This window comes from Silene latifolia, chromosome 11 (genome assembly GCF_048544455.1).
Source record: "Silene latifolia isolate original U9 population chromosome 11, ASM4854445v1, whole genome shotgun sequence".
Taxonomy (NCBI): Eukaryota; Viridiplantae; Streptophyta; class Magnoliopsida; order Caryophyllales; family Caryophyllaceae; genus Silene; species Silene latifolia.
In genome coordinates this window covers 134,841,178-134,855,318 of record NC_133536.1, presented here as the reverse complement: position 1 = coordinate 134,855,318, position 14,141 = coordinate 134,841,178, and positions in this window count along the sequence as shown.

Sequence of the window (14,141 nt, the reverse complement as noted above, 5' to 3'; positions counted from 1 at the left end):
CTTAAAATAACTAGAGACACCAGAAATAAAAGTGAAATTGGCAGTATGCCTACTACCGGATTTTTATTTTAATTTTTAAAAGACGGTTTGGCTTTTCATAGTACATCATTCTGAAAGCTAGAGTCTACTTATTATTAAAAGTAATATCTCTTCAGGTGAAGTATGTTCCATGGGCGTTGTATGATTTGATCGTCCATAGTCATCAGTCTGTATGCGCCATGGCCAACAACTCCTTCTACCTGGTATGCTCCTTCCCATTTGTAGGCGAATTTGCCTGCTTTTCGATTCTTGGTGTTTTGAAACACCTCTCGTAGAACCAGGTCTCCTACCTCTAGGAGCCTGACTTTCACATTCTTGTTATAACTCCTGGCCACGGACTGCTTATAGGCAGCCAGACGGATTTTTGCGCTTGCTCGCAGCTCGTCAATTGTGTCCAGGCTTCTGGTCATCTCCGCATTGTTTAGTTCCCCTGTCATATTTTCATACCTGTGAGTGGGGACTAGGACTTCTGATGGAATGATCGCTTACGCACCAAACACCGGATCAAGGGTGTTTGGTCCATTGCTATCTTTGGTGTCGTTCGTCGACCATAACACTAGTGGCAATTCATCTGCCCACTTTCCTCCTAACTCCCGTAACCTCCTTCTTAGATTGTCCATGATGATTTTGTTCTTGGATTCGGTTTGCCGTTGGACTTTGGAGTCCTAGGTGCGACTTTTTTAAGGTGATGTTCCACCTGGCACAGTATCCCTCGGTATCGTTTGAGATGAATTGTGAGCCATTGTCACATATGATTTCTGATGGGATACCAAATCTGCAAATGATGTTTCGTTTTATGAACGAAATGACCTGTTTGTCCTTTACCGCCGTGAATGCTTCTGCCTCTATCCACTTGGAGAAGTAATCTGTCATTGCTAGCATCCAGGTTCTATTTCCTATGGCCCGTGGTAGAGGGCCTACTATATCCATGCCACATGCCATGAATGGCCAGGGGGAAATGATAGGGTGCATGGGTTCTGCTGGCTGATGGATCATTGGTGCTGAGTGCTGGCAAGCGTCACATTTTCGTGCGTATTCTGCTGCATCTGCCTTCATCGTAGGCTAATTGTATCCCTGTCTGAGGGCTTTATTTGCCAGACTCCTGCCCCCTGCATGGTTTCCACATTCGCCACTGTGGAGAGCATGCAACATAGTCTGTGCTTCTTCCTTGCCCAGGCACCGTAGGTAGGGGCCTGCTAGCGATTTTCTGAACAATGTGTCATCAATAAGTATGAATCTGGAGGCCTTCACTCTGAAAGCTCTCACTTCCTTCTTGTCATCTAGTAGCTTGTTATAGCGCAGCCAGTCTAGGTAAGGTGTGCGCCAGTCGTCTGCCTGATCGGCTATTTGGTATGGCTGCCTGTTTGGCTGGGAGCTCTCACCTTCCTCTGTAACTGCTCGGATTTCTTTCTCGCTCTGTGGATCCTCCAGTTCACCTCTGTCTATTTCGTCCTCCTTCTGAATGGACGGTTCCAGCATGTGTGCTATTGGAATGCTGGATAGATCTGTAGGTTTAAATGTTGCCCCCAGGGTTGCTAGGGCGTCTGCTTCCACGTTATGATCTCTAGGGATCTGTTTAAGCTTGCAAGTTTCGAATTTCTGTTTTAACTCCTTTGCTACTTTTAGGTATGCAATCATCTTCGAATCTCTGGCTATAAACTCATCATTCACGTGGTTGACTATCAATAGAGAGTCACTGGATATGAGCAGGTGCCTGATCCCTAATTTCAAAGCTAGCTTCATTCCTAATATCAAGTCTGACACGAAGTCGGCCAATGCTTGTGATTTGATTGCTGTTCTGGGGTCATATTGGATGTCGTACCCACTGAGGTGTACAGACCATTTTGACATTCTGCCTGACAGTTCAGGCTTCCTCATGATAGCTTTTAGTGGGTAATTGGTCACGACATGTACAATGTGGGACTCAAAGTAGGGGCGCAGTTTGCGAGATGCCACTACCAATGCTAGTACTAACTTTTCAAGGGATGTGTACCTGGTCTCTGCCGGCAGCAGAGACTTGCTCACGTAGTATACTGGCTTCTGCTCCCTTTCTTGCTTCTAACCAGGACAGCACTCACTGCTACCTCTGTGACGGCTAGGTATAGGAATAGTGGTTCTCCTGGCTCCGGCTTTGATAGCAGCGGCGGGCTGCAGAGGTAATGCTTCAGCTCTCTGAAGGCTTGCTCGTGCTCAGAGGTCCATTCAAACTTCTGGCTTTTCCTTAGTACGTCGTAAAAAAGTTCCGCATTTATCTCAAGATCTTGAAATGAACCTGTTCGTGGTCTTTACCTTCCCGCTAGTCTTTGAACATCTTTAGGCTTCTCAGCGACTCCAACCGTAAGATGGCTTTGATCTGCTCGATGCTGGCCTCTATCCCTCTTTGAGTTACAATATAGCCCAAGAATTTGCCAGAGGATACTCCGAAGGTGCATTTAGATGGGTTTAGCTTCATTTTGTATTTCCTGAGGGTGCTGAATGTTCATGCCAGATGCCGTATGTGATCTTTGGCCTTCTCTGATTTCACCACCATGTCATCAATATACACCTCCATTGTTCTTCCTATCTGTTCTTTGAACATTCTCATTAACCAAACCTTTGATATGTGGAACTCCGCATTCTTTAGGCCGAATGGCATGACGTTGTAGCAATATATTCCTCTTTCAGACATAAATGTCGTCTTCTCTTGATCTGCAGGATCCATCTTGATCTGATTGTATCCACTCCATGCGTCCAGGAATGTTAACATCTCATGTCCAGCTGTTGCGTCCACCATTGCATCAATATGAGGCAGCGGGAATGGATCTTTAGGGCATGCTTTGTTGAGATCGGAGAAGTCCACACATACTCTCCACTTCCCATTCTTCTTAGGCACCACCACTACGTTGGACAGCCATTCTGGATATTTTACTTCTCTTATTTTCTTTGCTGCCAGCACGCTGTCTACTTCCTGGTTGATTACCTTATTTCTCTCCGCTGCAAATTTCCTTCTTCTCTGTTAGATGGGCTTACACTTTGGGTCCACACTAAGCTTATGTGTTATGATGGACGGATCTATTCCTGTCATGTCATCGTGTGACCATGCAAAACAATCCATGTTATCCTGTAAGAACTTGACCAGCTGTTGTCTTAAGCTTCCTATACATCCTGCTCCAATGAGCATGGTTCGTTCTGGGTGCAGCTTATCCAGGTTAATTTGATCCAGCTCTTCTGCTGGAGGTTCGATGTATTCGTCCTGGATAGGTCGTTCAGAATTGCTATGCGGGGGTGGGCAAAGTGCACTTGAGTGCCTTCTTATAGCAGCTTCTAGCTTCCTCCTGATCTCCTCTTATCGTTTCTACTCCCCATGGTGTGGGGAATTTTATGCACTGGTGGTATGTTGAGGGGACTGCCTTCATTTGGTGCAACCATGGTCTTCCCAAGATGACGTTGTAAGTAGAGGGGCCATCTATAACCAGGTACCTAACTTGCTTGTTGACTCCCCCCACATAGGTTGGGATGACTATCTCCCCTAGCGAGCTGGCTCTTTCTCCACTAAAGCCTACTAGCGGAATAGTCTTCTTCTGCAGATCCTTCTCGCTGAATCCCATATTTTCTATAGTTTTCAGCATGATCAAGTTGACTGAGCTTCCTGTATCTACCAAGACCTTTCTAACTGTGCAATTGGCCATTGATAAGGTGATGATAAGTGCGTCATGATGTTCTCGCTCATTGTATGCATCTCCTTCATCAAAGCTGACTGCTGGCAGGTCACTGTGAGAAATTTTGCATGAATTGGCTGGCCTATCTCCTTTGGTCTCTGTAGCACGTCTCTTAGCTGCTGAATATGTCAGCCCGCTCAAGTCTGAGCCGCCTGTTATCACGTTTATAATTTTGGTGCATGTGGGTGGGTCTGCCGGCTTGGCGGAGCCTACCTTATCTTGCTGCTTGCCCCCACGTGGTAATAGGTGGCTCAGCTTCCCCTGTTCGTACAGGCGCTTGATCTCTCTTCGTAATGTGTAGCAATCCTCAGTGGTGTGCCCAATATCCCGGTGGAATTCACACTTCTTCTTGCTGTCCTTCCTCCATGCTTGCTCTCCTACTGGTGGGTTAGGCCACCTGACTCCGTCTCCCATCTCCCTGAGTGCCTTCAAGATTCCTCCGATTCCTGTAGTGAATCCGTATTCTGCCAGAGTGGGGAGTAGCTGATTTTCTTCGATTCTGTTGACTCCCCTTCCGTATGGTCTGTACATCTCATCCTTCTTGCTGGTGGTTTGCTTTCTTCCTGACTTCTCCACGGCTGAGGTACTGGAGATACTAGGCGTGCTTAGCAAGCTGGCTCTGGCTAAGACATCTTCCTCCAACCTGATTGCGGCAGCTGTCTTCTCCTGTACTGCTTCGAAACTTTGGCATGGATGCATGGTTAACTGCTTGTATAGGTCGGAGTCGTGGTGGAGGCCTCTTCTGAAAGCTTCTACTGCTGTTGAGACATCACATTCTCGTACTGCCACCTTCTCATTGTTGAAGCTAGTATTGTATTCTCCAATGCTCTCTCCTGCCCCCTGGACGATTCTGTACAGGTCTCCTGCGTGCTTCTGTGGCTTTCTACTGCTTACGAACTGCTGAGTAAATGCGTTCACCAATTCATCGAATGTAGATATCGACCTGTTGGGCAGGCTGACAAACCATCGAAGTGTCGGTCCTGTTAGGGTGGACCCGAATCCTTTGCACATGCATGCCTCCTTAACTTGCCCTATAGCTGTTACCGTCATCATTTTCTGCTTATACTGGCAGATATGATCAAAGGGGTCTGTTGTGCCGTCGAAGAGAGGCATATTTGGATTTGTGAATCCCTTTGGCATGGCTGTGATGGATATGGTTCCACGAATGGTGAATTGGCGAATCGTCTTGTAGAGTCGCTTTCTCGAGTGGGGGTGGTAGCCCAGGACCCCCGCTCAAAGATCTCTTTTAGCTCCAAGTACTGCTGATTGGTTATACTGGCTGAATCTGGGGTCCGTCTGTCAGCTGTCTGCATATTTCCTCCTGATCCGGGTTCTTGAAGGTTCTGGTAGGCTCCAGCAGCCAGGGGAGTTGTGGTAACGTTTGTTCCCTGCTGCCAGTTCACTTGCTGGTTTGACTCGGATCCTACTACAGGTATCTGCTCAATTGTTGCGGGGCTGCTGACGGGGAGGCCACCTATTTGTGTCCCTATGCAGCTGGCCGGCTGCCAGCTATCTGGTGTGAGGTATCCTAACCCTCGCGGGGTTATTCTTCCATCTGACGGTACCGTAGCCAAATCTAATCTTGTTATTAGTTCACCGGTATCTGCTTTGCCCGATACTCCCGTGTCGATCTATCAAAGGAGATCTTCCTTCACCGTCCCACTTACTTTGGAGTGACAGATCATTGTTTCAGGATATCAATCTGTGCGCAGAGCTCTCTGTCTCTCCTTCTTGCCTCAGCATCTGCTCTCCTCTGGTCTTCTCTCATGTTTTCCATAGCTTTCTGAAGATTTTCCACGCCGGTGAGTAAGATTTGTGTGGGACTAGGTGGCGGAGTGGTGCCTGAACTTGTTGTTCCCTTTTCTGACCTGGCCTGGGCCACGACAGCAGGAGTCTTGGGGGGTAGAGAGGCTTTTGTTGTCGGTATGATTCTTGAGGTATGTTCGGGAGCCTGCGTGGCCACTGTTGATGTTGGATTTTGGGTAGACGGTGGTGGTGGCGATGGTTGCCTGCTCCCTGACACGACTTCAGATGCTTGTTTTTCCATTGTGTATCTAGAATATCAACGATTGACGACCACAATGCGCCAAACTGTTTAGGTATTTTTACCCAAGTCGATTAATTAGGGTCAATGTATTCTATATTCGTTGGTTGGATGTACGTTTGTTCTTATGTCAATAAGTAAATAGAAAAATAAAGTGCGTAATGTAAATTAACACGTGAGATTTGGTGACGCGGAAAACCCAATGTGGGAATAACCGCGGGAGGGACGGTACCCTGCCAAGTATTGTACTATATGAATAGGAGGATGATTACAATTACGGCACAAAGCTAATCCTGCTGGCCCTAGGCGTCAGGCCTGCAAGATCTTGGACGAACGTATATTGTCTGTTGAGATGTGATCTTGAGTGTTGATGTATAAATGCGGGCGTTCAATGAATGAATTCTTGATTTGCTTCCTCGGCTATTTATAGGGTAAGAACCCTAGATATGTCCTACCTCGAATATGGAAAGGGAATATAATGTCCATAAGGACTCTTTCCAAACCCGGACTCCCTTGGCAATTCTCCCTGATCTCCCTAACTTCTCCCTAACTTCTCCCTGACGCTTCTTTCCTTAACGCGGACGCCTCCTATGATGGGCTCCTAATATTCCTTAAGCCCGTTTCCCTTTTCTCCAACCGCAGGCTTCCTTCCTCCTCATCACTTCTTTCATAGTCTTTACTTTATTAAGTGGGCCTTCTTTATTATGCTATTTTTAGCCCAAACAATATACTTCATCTTTTTAAGTGAAATTACATATCTTTTGTGTATATCTTGGTATTTTTATGGTTTTTTTAACATTACTTTTAGTAAATTAAGTCTAACCTCTTTATTTTGTTGTGTTTTATAGGATTCAATGTCATGATCTTCCTTGATGTGAACGTTTTATTGTTATGTTGTGAGTTACTACTTTCGCCTATTATTTTATTTTTTTTCATTTTTTTTATTTGTTTAACCCTTTAATTTTCATATATGTATAGTTTCTATTCTTACCAGCTTTGAGTTCAACATGACAAACAAAACCTTATATTTCACCTCATTCATAAATTTTAAAAAAAAAATAAAAAATATAAGTTGCAAACACAAAAAAAAAAAAAAAAAAAAAAAAAAAAAAAAATTAATGCATACCTTTTATCTCCCTCCCATAACTTTGGTTATCAATTTACCCTATTTATTTAACTTTATTATCTTCTTAATGATGATCTTTTTGCTTTCCCCTTACCATTATATAAAAATAATCATAATTTCCATGTTATTCAAAAAATTGGTATGTAAAGTACAATATTATAAAAAGCCAAGACTAAATATTTCACTAAGTCATCTCACTAAGCCATGTATTTAACTTTTTATAAAGTCTCAAACATTATCTCCCTCTCTTAACTTTAGTCATCAATTTACCCTATTTATTTAACTTTATTACTTTTATTTAATGATGATCTTTTTGATTTCCTCTCACCGTTATATAACAATCAAAATTTCCATTTTATTCCAAAAATTGGTATGTAAAGTTTACATAGATAACTAGAATATGGTTTTACTTTTTTCTTTATTGTATATTGAATTAATTAGAATCTTATTTTTTTGTTATTTCTGTGTTTACAAATTGCAGAAGTATTATACATACTCACATAATTTAAAAATATTACCTTAAGCAACTTTTTATTAGTTGAATATGCAACTCTTTTCACTATGAAGTTTCATGCGGCGGCCCTAAAACCTTATTTATAATCTAGACAATCTAATTAAAGGGGTACTTAAAATGACAAATTTAATTAAATGTAACATGGAAATTTTAATGTGACGTGGATTATCAATTTATAGTTACATGACATTGATTTCATTCACTCATCTATAAATAAATCTATACAATTTAATTAAATGGTACCTAAAATGACAAATTTTAATGTGACAAAACAATGTAAATGTAATAAACGTTTTAGTTTTCTCTCATTTTTATACCTATTAATAATTAATACATTCTACTAATTTAGCATATCACTTTTTTCTTAAATGATGAATTTTTGGCTTCCCTCCTCATTTATACTATTTATACACATTGCCATATTTTTGTCTACGGTTATCATCTCTTGTATTATCACAATATCTCTACTTTCCCCCTTAAACACCATCGAGATTTTATTTTGTCGGTCTAAACACTCTAATTCTTTCAATCAATAAAGAGCACTTAAAATAACGCCTAAATATTTGTTGGAAGATAAACATTCATAGTCCATAATCTTTAAGATGATTAAAACATTAAATTATTAACGATCCCGTGATTTTCACGGGCTTCAAAACTAGTTTGATAATGAAAAAGAATGCTCAAAAGTCATAAACCTTTGCTACATATTTATGTATATATTAAATTTGATAATAATAATAATAATAATAAAAAAAAAAAAAAAAAAGATGCCAAAAGTCATAAAACGCATCCTCATTTGGCTATAAATGTTTGATGGAAGACAACATTTGTGAGCCAAAATAAACCAATATCTTTTTGCCCTCATCACCAAAAGAATTGTAAATATCTGTCAATAATCTTTCTTATCATTTTATCAGCATCAAGCATCAAGGTAGTACTAAGGTTTTAAATTAATAATTTATTTATTTATTTTTAAGTTTTATTGGTTATGAAGTAGTTTTCACATTTTTAACCATCTCATATATGATGTTTTGTTCCATTTAAGGGCTATCAGGATTTGTGAAGTTGTGTTATTCAAAGATAAATACACTTACATCTTTATGATTCAATGTCGCCCTCTTTTTTTCATTATTTACGGGAAAACTTAAATTAATAACGATAAGGTTAATATTACATAAATCAAATTCCACCATTTTGTTTGTTATTAATCACTCAGTGGTTTTTTTTTGTAGGATATTTCATTGGAGAAAGAAGATTATATGAAGAAGAAAATACTAGAATTGCATAAATAAATACTCCCTCCATTCCACTCAATACTATATTTTAAACTAACTACAAGATTGACAACACGAATTGAATATGAATGACTAATTGTTTTTAGGTTCATAATTGTTTTTCAGGATTTCAGAAACTTTCAAAAGTATGTTTTATTTGGGTATGTGTTGCTTTTTTATTCATCATTTTTCCTTTGAATAATAGCTCTCATAAAATAAAATTGGAGTTGTGAGTATCTCAATCTTATTAATAAGTTAGACGAAAAAATCTTATTGACATAGATAATGGCTAAATGTAAATTATTATTTAATATTTATGCGTACATATCATATTATCTATCTAATGTATATATACACAACATATAATGAGATTGCAATGAAATTTGTAGTAGGCTACTATATATTTAACTCATTTTATCATTTATGCAAAAATTTAAAATTTAGAATTTTTGACAAATTGATATAGATGATATATACTAAGACTAGCATTTATTAAACTTCATAACTATGTTACTATAAAAAAATATAATTTATGAGAATTAAAATATTGAGAAGATAAAAATCGTATAATCATATATGTTTTAAGCTCCTTACATTGTGAGATTTATCATTCTCAAAAAAAAAAAAAAAAAAAAAAAAAAAACTCAACATTATGCATTAATTTGTCATTTCATCTTCACTTACTAACTTTATTTATCCTAAATGACAAATGGACGTTCAAACATTCACATAGGAATTTTTATACAAAATCTATACAATCTAATTAAAAGGCAACCTTAACCATTTAATTTTTCTTACATGGGTGCCATGAATTACTGAACTCATTGATGATTTGAAGGTATTTTATTGTTTTTTTAAAACCACATGTTATTAGTATATTGATCAAAACAACAACTAAAATACAATATATATAGTTTAGTTGTCAAAGAAATAAGGTGTTAACTAACTAAATTTTATGTATTTCAAGACTACATTTTTTAAATGGATCAACTAACTGCTCGGACAAATATAAACAATACGATAAAAATTACAAAACTAAAACAGATAAACTCGTGAATTTCACGGGTCATAAACCTAGTCTTTCTTTAATTAGTTTATTAACTTGTACCCTTACGGCACAAGTTAGAAAACCCGATAATTTAATAGCCTTATCGATCTATTTCTGATGCGTACGACTGTTAAAATTGCTTGAGCACTTAGAATTCACCGCTTTTGCAAGTGTATCTAAATTTAGCTTGACTAGTTGGAAAGCCGCGTGCTTCGCACGCGGCGTCCAACGTTTTTCAATTGCAGCGGTTGTGTTTTCATATGATTATACAACCATTTTTAAGTTGTTTAATATTGTAAATGATAAAGACTACTATTAAAATTCGATATAAAAAGTGTAGAAAAACATTATTTTATTTATTAATACAAATTAACATTTTTTAAAAAAACAACAAGGGATATATTATACAATTATTGTATTCCTTATCTTTCTATTTACATTACTATTAACATTACTGTTTTGATAAAGCTGAGTTCATTGTTTAACTTGTTCAGTCCTCATCTGAAAGCGATAGAAGTTAAATTTCAGGAAGTATTTCATGTCCTGTGGCCATGTAGTAGGCAGCTTTTAAAGTGTTGTAGCTGTGTTGTACCAGTTGCATCTCGTAGTAGTTGAAATCAAGGACATCGAATCCATATAAGCTCTTCAGAAATTTTATAGCCTTTCTTGCGCAATTTTGATGGGACGCTCCGACAAGCCTGTACGATATCCCGATAATTTTTAACGTTTCGGAAGATGAATGATCAGTGCGAATGCGAACGTAACCTCTAAGTTCATCTTCAGTAACTGCATGAATACCGAATTCTGCATTCGATAACTGAAGTTGTTTAAGTATTTCATTTAAAATAATTTTTAAGTTTACTTCAACAGGACATAGTTGTATTCCTGAAGTGTCTGCACAAAATTAGATAACAAAGTCAGTTTAGTATGTACAGGAAATTGTATAATCGAAAGAACAACGTTGTGCAAATAAATTTGAAAAGTAAAGATTCAAACTAATACCCATCCCATAATATTTATAACGATTAGTTGTTTTCAGGTTATCATCCCATGTATCGTATTTATACATATTTTTACGTGCGTGCAACATGACATTTCATTTTTAATTTTTTGACATCTGTAAGGTACGTGTAGCTTAGAAGGACTTCATTTAAAACACGTGGCGCACAAATTCAACTACTGGGAAGGATTGAGTTTCTTTTAGCGGCAACCAGATTTGTATGAGTTAGCAGAGATTAAATTTAAATTACACATATTCAATATAAAATTACTTCAAAATGATTTTGTGAATTAGTATTGTCCTTTTTAAAAAAAACACGATAATCAGAAACGCAGACTGGACAACGTTTCAATTAAATTACATTGAAAGATATTAATTTTTTGTATCATCTTACGAATTTGTATAACTTTGTATAAAAGAAATTAACTTTATATAAAGTATACATTAAATGACGTCAGTACGACAAACGCAGCCACGGTATTAGACTATAAAAGGAGTTTCATCTATTTACTGAATATTATTTGTTAATAGGTAGATGTATATACAATATATCTCCTTTTTTAGTTAACTGTTTGTAATTCACTTACCATTAAATTATATTGACAGCAACATTTAATTGTAAATTCATATATATTAAAGCGTTTTTTTTGTTAACGTAATTGATAAAATAACAATGTGAAAACTCAAAACGCTAAAAAAAACGCCATTGTAACTGTAATTTTTTTATTTTAATATCTAATTGGTTTTTAAAGGAATCGGTGAAATAATAATCAATATTACCGAATACGATACAAGCATAATGTAATTTTGACAAAGAAAATTTGCCACTAAAAGTGTTATTTATTTACATAGGCAATATTTTCTATCTATTGCTGGACAAATTTTATTTTTGACATAATTAAAAAAAAAACTGGCATAGTATGAAGTACATTTGTGATTGTTTATTTTAAGAACAAAAAAAACATAAGCATTACGTATTAACTAAGCAAATTACTACTGCAAAGTATTCTTGGTTGGATCTAGGCATTTGCTTCTTTAATCTGTTGCGGGCTAAAACGCATCTGTCGAACTGAATCCGTTTTTATGTAGTAAAGCAGCTCTGTAACGAAGGACTGGTCTTTTACTCTAGTAAGAATTTCATCTACAACCGATCTTCGTTCGTAATATGTGTACATAATAAATTTAAAATCTTATGTTATATTGAATAGTAAAACGTAATATAAAAAATATAATATTGAAAGAAGAAGTTGACAATACCTCTGTCGTTAAAGCTGCAAGCTCAATGATGTTTCTTTTTAGAACTTTTTCAGTTAGGGAGTTTAACAGCGAGATGCGTGTATCTCCGGTGTCGTCGGTAAAAATTATTCTTAGATCACATGTAGTTTAAATATTATCATGGACAATGGCACATATGTTATCTAACGTAAGGTAGATTAACTGTAATAAAAATATATGATGTGAATGACTTACGTAGACTGCGATATGCCATAATGATCTATTTGGCCGGCGACGCATTTGAAGCTTGAGCCGCTTTCAACTGTCGTAAATTTTCTAAACTTATTGCGGGAATTAACAGTCAATATATGCGAAGGATAGATTGACAATTGTAAAAGTTGTACACATATATTCAAATGACGACCTCTTGGTTTGCCAGAGAGCTAATAGGTACTGGTGTTTTTAAGTTTTCAGTTTGTTGACTCGAGCTTTCTCCAAAAACATTAGTACAAAAATTACTATTCAGATTTTGCAGAATTTCTTTCTTGTCCGTCGCCCTACATTTAGACAATAGTTCTATTTTGTTTGAATAAAACAACAAGTAAAACGAAAAAAAAAAAATATTAACATACCAATTGTTTAAATCGCTTAATTCGCTAAATTATATATGCAACTATTAAAATTCGATGTAAAAAAATGTAACAAATAAAACTGTATTTTATTTATGTATAAATAAACATTAAAAAAACAAAGAGGGAATATATTATACAATTATTGTATCCCTTATTTTCTATTTACATGATTGTTTTGATAACGCCGAGTTCTTTGTTTAACTTCTCCAGTCTGCATCCGAAATTGACATATGTTCAATTTCAGGAAAAGGTTCATGTCCCGTGGCTGTGTAGTACTCAGCTTTGAGGTTGGTGTATTTGTGTTGTATCAGTTGTAACTCGTAGTAGTTGAAATCAAGGACATCGAATCTATATAACGTTCTTAGAAATTTTATAGCTTTTCTCGCACAATTTTGATGAGATTCTCCTACGAGCTTTGTAGATTTTCCGATAATTTTTAATCTATCGGAAGAGGAATGGTTAACGCATATTCGAACGTATCCCCTAAGTTCATCTTCGGTAACTGCATGAATGCCAAATTCAGCAGTCGGTAATTCAAGTTGTTTAAGTATATCATTTAAAATAATTTTTAAGTTTACTTCAAGCGGACATCGTTGTACTTCTGAGGACTCTGAAACAAATAACATAACAAAGTCAGTTTAACATGTATGTAAAAATGTTTAATTTAAAGAACCACGTTTTACAACAAAATAAAAAAAAAAGTATAGAGAGGAATTGATACCCATCGTAAGGCGGCTACCGCGAGCAGTTGTAGTGAAATGACAATCCTATCTCGCGTATTTATAGAGAAATGTACGTGCATGTAGCATGAACTTATATTCAGCTCTATTTGACATATGTACGCAACGTGTTGTTGTATAGATTTAAAATTAAATTACGTGTCTCACTATTGTAACTTTTTTGAATGATATGCATTCATTTTAATTATCGACAAATGGATTATTATGATTTAGCTAAAATGAAATTAAAATCACATATGTTGTATATAAAATGAAGAGAATGTAATTACATGAGTAAGTATCTGCTTGTATTTTTACAAACAAGATAAGCATCAAGGGTGGCCTGTATAGCTATTCAATTGTATTAAGTGCGTCACAAGTTTATTTTTCTTAAAGATACGATTTTATTTTATCGGAAAAAAAAATTGTATAACTTAAGACTAATGAAATTACCATTATATATGGTCCATGTTAAATGACGTGAAGACACACGAATTAGCGATATAGATTATAGCATGGAATTCTCTATATATATTAAAAAAATGTTAATAGGTTATTATATATAAAATATGCATTTTTTTTTACACAAAACGGTTGATATATACCCTGCAATTAAGTAACAGTTTACGTCGCATCTAGTGCCTGGGTCATGCTAGCAAATTAAAAATAAAACAATATGTACTAAAGCTAAATACACGTTTTTTTTAGACCGAATTTTTTTTAAAGGTGATGTCTATGATAAAATAAGAATTTGGAAAACAAACACGATACTAAAATATGCTATTGGAATTGTAATTTACAAATGTTATTTTTTTCGTTTGATTTTGGTATC